This window comes from Pseudochaenichthys georgianus, unplaced genomic scaffold, assembly GCF_902827115.2.
Source record: "Pseudochaenichthys georgianus unplaced genomic scaffold, fPseGeo1.2 scaffold_1021_arrow_ctg1, whole genome shotgun sequence".
Lineage (NCBI taxonomy): Eukaryota > Metazoa > Chordata > Actinopteri > Perciformes > Channichthyidae > Pseudochaenichthys > Pseudochaenichthys georgianus.
In genome coordinates, this window is record NW_027261995.1 from 36287 (window position 1) to 42765 (window position 6479).

Below are 6479 nucleotides of genomic sequence, written 5' to 3' on the forward strand. Positions count from 1 at the left end.
TGCTTGAAAGGGAGTGAGAAGTAGAGAGAAGACATTACACATTAGAATGTAAATGTTGCTACTTTGATTGTTACTGCCCTTTTGATTAACTTCAATGTCTTTTAAAGGTATCTCACTTACTGCATGCCTGTCGCTGTGAGAGACAGTTATTCAGTCATTTCAAGTAGTTCTTTTTTTCCTCCCTGTTTTGGGAGATATTACCCTTGAAGAGGCCCTATTATGGTTTTTCAAAGTTTCCTTTTCTTCACCCCTCTCCCCCATCCTTTGTTTACTTCTGGAACATAGTGACATCACTATCTTACACTTCAGTGTTAATTTTGGCAGCTATTTTGATTTAGCCTTAGTCTTAGTCTTTAGACGAAATGATTATTAGTTTTAGTCACATTTTAGTCCTCTTTTATCCTTCATAGTTTTAGTCTAGTTTTAGTCGACGAAAACTCAAAACGTTTTAGTCCAGTTTTAGCCGATGAAAAATCATTACATTTTAGTCCACTTTGAGTCAAAATGCTTTCTCTCTTTAACCTAATTCAGTTAGGCAAATACAACTGAAAGTGGAATCAATGTGACGGCATCAAGTGTTGACATTCGTAAAGCAACATTTCACTCTCTTAACACTTCACTTGTGTACTATCTAGGGATGGGTATCGTTAAGGCTTTTAACTGTACTACTACTCTTATCAATACTGCTTATCGATCCGGTACTTTAACGGTATTCTTAAAGGTACTTTTAGTTATTTTTTAAAGGGAAAAACTAAACAAATTGTTAACCGAGTTAACATTGCTTTATTTAAATATGAAATAAATCATATATAATTATGTTATTATATTGTACTGTACTTGAGTAAAATGTTGAGGTACTTGTACTTTACTGGAGTATTTAAATGTTTTGCTACTTAGTACTTCTACTCCATTACAGTTCAGAGGTAAATGATGTACTTTTACTCCACTACGTTTATTGAATACCTTTAGGTACTTTATAGATCTGGATTAATGATGTGACAAATAATCAACTCTTAAATCAGACTTTAGTTCCACCTGGAGTAAATCCACAAGCTACCCTGCAGTCTACAAAGAGATTAAAACTAGCTGCACCTTCACCAGCTTTGATAACACTTTAATATGGAAGCCTGTTTGCGCCACAGGAAAAAAAAAAATCCTGTAAGTCAATATATTGACTTACTATCTCAATATATTGACTTACTATCTCAATATATTGACTTACTATCTCAATATATTGACTTGCTATCTCAATATATTGACTTGCTATCTCAATATATTGACTTGCTATCTCAATATATTGACTTGCTATCTCAATATATTGACTTGCTATCTCAATATATTGACTTGCTAATTTTGAGTTATTTAGACATATTGAGGAGAGCATTCCAAAAGTCTCTGCAGGAACTGAATTGTGATGAATTGTGATTGAAGCTTTGGGAGTTACACCATGGATGTATAATAAGAACTGGAGACAGCGTGGGAGGCGGGGCCTCGTTCTTTCCTATGAGAGCTGCTCATTGGCGCAGGAAGTCAAAATGGCCCAACTTTTGAGAGAGCGAAACTTCACAGATTACCCATCATGCCTGGCTGTCAGAGCAGAAGAACCTGTATGTGCGCTCACAGAGCATGCGCGCCTTAAGCCCGCCCCCCGAGCTCCCACTCTCGGCTCACTAGAATGAATGGAGACAGAAAATAAATCCAGATTCGGCTTTTAGTGCATTTTACAACTTTAAGGACCTAATGATTCTAATAAGGGCTATACAATAGTTCATACTGGGTAGTTTATTTAGTTTTTTTAAAAATATCCACCGATTTATAGACGTCTCTTTCCCGATGTTAGTCAATGGGAAAAAGTTGTTTTGGGCCGGGTGACGTCACGGACTGATACGGAAGTTGCAGTACCGCCGTTTGGACACAACGAATGTTGGACACAGAGTCTGGCGCACTTCCTGGGGGCTTGAGTTACACACGCCTCTGCTCTGTAGAGTTGCTCAGGACTGACTGAGGAAGATGCTCTGAGGCTGGCCTTTTATATGTCCACATTACCATGACACATGGGAATCGCTTGAGCTACTCAAATGTGGCTGTCTTCGCCGACACCGTGGTCCCATCTCGATGTCATCATACTATAATACGATGGCTACACGACGGCATTGCGAGGGCTTCATGTAGTCGTGTTGCCTTCCTAAAATAATCCCGCAGCTTCTTGTTTCCTTCGCGAGGCGAAAAATGCCCGATGGCACCGGTGATCACACGAAGTAAAGACGAAGGTGACACGATTTGACAATATGCCCTCACGAAGGGCAAAATAGACACAAATTAAACACGAAAATGAACCTTCGCATGGTCTTTCGTCAATTTTTTGGCATGCCAAAGATTTTGCCACGAAGTTGCTGCCGGAGCCTGAGAAACTCTACCGGCGGTCATACGATGGCTTAAGATGCCCTCACCAATGGCCCGATGTTGCTACGATCAGAGACGAATTTGAACATTTCCTTTATCGTGTGTCCATCTGGTGTCAATTTCGGGACAGTGTGACGCGGCTTATACACTGATATGAACCTGAATATGAACATTATATGTCTCTTTGAACAACATCGCAGTTTGAATGGTTTTGCCTCTCTGTCCAAACCCAGCGTACCCGGGCAGTGCCACACGGCGCCATGTGTCTGCTTCAGACCCCAAACCTGCCTACACACAATCGCAGACAGACACTGCCTGTCTTTCATTCAGGGCCCGCGTTTCTCCTTTTCCTTCATCATGTGTCACCATCACCCTGGCTGACCCTCTTAATGCACACACACACACTCACACACACACACACTCCAGACTGCCATGTTCCACCAAGCCAGCCTCTCTCCTCTGTCTTGTGGTGAGTGTGTGTGTTTCACAAGCCTCTCCCTGGCTCTTATAAAATGCCTGGCACTGTAAAGCCATTAGAATCATACTAACAGAGCATGTAACACACACATGGACAGACACACACACACACACACATGGAAACGTACACATCCCATGCCCACATGTGCCCGGTCCTCAGCAGTGAATTCAGGCTGCATAGTGGATTGTCTGAATTAACTGATCAGCTGCTGTGGGTTTAACATCCCTGTCAAACTTGTTTTAGTTTTTAACAAACAAAATGAAGAATAGACCGAAATGTATCCACATTCTATATTGTTAAGGATGAAATGTAAGTGGTTTCATCCACTGACATACTTTGAACACAGCCACAGTAAGAAATAAGTAGCTGTAAATTATTTGACATGTTTCGTGATATAATATGCAGACAATGAAATGAACAACCCAAGCAGTAACAGTCAGTTGTCGTGGCAACAATATAAGATATAATGGCAGCACAATAATCACAGCACAGCATCGGTCAGCAGATTTTTAACAAAAGGCATGTTTGAATCTGTCATGTGATCTAAATCAAGAGCATTGTATTGAACAATGCAACATCTTGTTACGATCCTCCTCAGTTGGTGCAGATTGTTGTTGATTTAAACTTATGATCTGGGTTTAACTTTGGATTGGCATGTTGTGGTTTGGTTTTTCATTTCTTCACCCCTCCTATGTCACTGAAATATTTTGGTAGCTACTTTCTTTAAACAGAGCTGATGAACGACTTATTAGTGAAGATAAAGTGTGTCTCTTTTGACCGCAGTGAGGCGGCTCTGCTCTGTCAGAGCATCAGGCTATTCAGATGTAAATGTAATCTACTGACGTTTGCTTAAACTAGACGAATGCAGCGGGTCCTTCGACGGCACGCCTTTGATCACAACTAAAGCACCAAAGAAAAGTATAGAGTGGTATGCTTTCAAATGATGGATTTGCTGACAATATTTTTTAGGCCGCCTGTTCTTTTGTATTTGTTTCCATGTCTCTCTTTAACCTCAGATGAACTACAGAAGTCAAACCCATTCCAAAAGTGAGGTTTTGGTAAAATAGCTGTTTTGTGTGCCATAGTCATAATAATAAGCTTTTGGCTGAATGACGCAGCATCATATTCCACACACACACACACACACACACACACAGGAAGTCTTCCTCTCTCCCTTTGTTGCCCGTATTAAGGTGATTAAGCTATAACAAAATGCCTGTTAGTGTGTGTATGTGAAAAGCCATCAAAACAGCCGTAGACATTGTGCGTTAGTATGCATGAACATATGTGACTGAGTCTATACACAAAGACATCTGCGTGCGTTAGGTATTGTAGAAAGCATATAAGTGTTATTGGCTGAGTGGGACGTTATATCGCTGCTCTTATGAATCCAGTTGTGTCGAGCCATGTCCCTCTCTCTGCTCACTTTCTGGGACGAGGCAAGCCGGAGAAACCTCAGTGAAGACGTGGGACATGTATGTCCAACTCATGATGGAAAATGCCAAACCATTACATTTTGTATAACAAACCTCTGATGCAGGAGTGCAACACCACTACGCTGCTGCTGCTGCTGCAGTGACTTTGAGCTCTGCTCTGGGAACCCTTGCTAATATCAAAACCCGATGGAACAGATTCAACGTCATAAATATCTCAGAGCAATTATTAATTATTATTTTAGTTTGAAGAGAAAACCAGTGCAGACTGTGAGGACGTTGTGTGGGACATGCAGAGACACTGAAACAGAGATAATACTGGTTATTTGCACGGGGACATGTAACTAAATATTTGACATAATGACAAAGTGAAAACTACAAACATGTCTGTGTTGTATAAATAAAGCTCGCCCTGCGTATAATACAAAAGAACACAATCAGTGTTGTTTCAGCTCTGCAGCCTGATGCCCTCTGCACAGACTGGCAGACTGCAGAGGATCTGTGTGTGTGTGTGTGTGTGTGTGTGTGTGTGTGTGTGTGTGTGTGTGTGTGTGTGTGTGTGTGTGTGTGTGTGTGTGTGTGTGTGTGTGTGTGTGTGTGTGTGTGTGTGTGTGTGTGTGCGTGTGCGTGTGTGTGTGTGGGTAGGTGGGTGTGTGGTGACCCTTCACAGCTTCAAGGTCACTGATTGGTACATTTTGAGTGACAGAAGATACAAAAACAGGAAGGGGTGGAGCTGGAATTTCAACATACAGCTGATAGTGAGAGGGCGACTACAGTACTACAACTCTGTGTGTGTGTGTGTGTGTGTGTGTGTGTGTGTGTGTGTGTGTGTGTGTGTGTGTGTGTGTGTGTGTGTGTGTGTGTGTGTGTGTGTGTGTGGTGTGTGTGTGTGTGTGTGTGTGTGTGTGTGTGTGTGTGTGTGTGTGTGTGTGTGTGTGTGTGTGTGTGTGTGTGTGTGTGTGTGAACATGGTAGTGGGGGGGGGGGGGGATCATAGTGGGGTTTTTATGCAGATGTATTGAATCCAGGTTTAATGGCTTTACTAGTGGAACTTGTTTTACATGCATTTGTCTTTCTTCCCTGGTCTCTCCCTCTGTCTCAGGTTATCACCCCCCTCCCCTTCTTGGTCTCTCCCTCTGTCTCAGGTTATCACCCCCCTCCCCTTCTTGGTCTCTCCCTCTCTCTCAGGTTATCACCCCCCCTCCCCTTCTTGGTCTCTCCCTCTGTCTCAGGTTATCACCCCCCTCCCCTTCTTGGTCTCTCCCTCTCTCTCAGGTTATCACCCCCCTCCCCTTCTTGGTCTCTCCCTCTGTCTCAGGTTATCACCCCCCTCCCCTTCTTGGTCTCTCCCTCTGTCTCAGGTTATCACCCCCCTCCCCTTCTTGATTTCTCTCCTCTTTCACTCATCTCTGTTCCCTTTCTCTTTCTTATAAATCTTTCTGTCTGTCCCCCTCTCCACCTCCTCGTAGCTGTTGTCACTCACTCTTGATCATTGTGCTTCCACTTCCTCTCCGACTGTCTGTCACACTCTCTGTCGCCCCCCCCCTCCCCCTGTTGTCTGTAATGGAAAGACAAGCTGCTGAGGGTGACAGGTGAAGGCCATAGCTTTAAGTGAACTCACAGAGGAGAAGCCCGCAGAAGACTGCTCCCCACTCTCACACGTCGCTGCTCTGAATCTGCAGTCTGTAAATCGTTGTTCACTGTGGCAGCCATTGTGGAAGTCCAGCTTTACATGTCTCTCCCTCGATATAGCTGCAGAGGTTTCCCTTGACTAGTTTAAGTTCCTTGTACTGGAAGGCCGTTCATTTATTATAGATGTTACAACCAGAAGCAGAGAGAAACTCCCACAGGGGTATTAGCCTTTGTAGACCAGCTTGCAAAACACTACAGGGAAGGAAAACGCACGATAGCCTCTTTAAATGCGTCCTCTTGTTTATTGTGTCTACTATTCCATAGTAATGTGTTCAAAGATGAGGTTTGATGACCATGTTGGAGACTTTAACACTGAATCAGTTTCTCTACTGACTGGGAGGTTCCCCTCTACACGGAGCATGCTGCAGTCTGTCTGCAGTCATCAGTGTGTGAGTCCAGCCTCGTGTGGGTTTTAAGGTTTAAGTCTTTTTCAAACGCTGTATAATCCTCTGTTCTCTGTGAAGGTGTTCCACT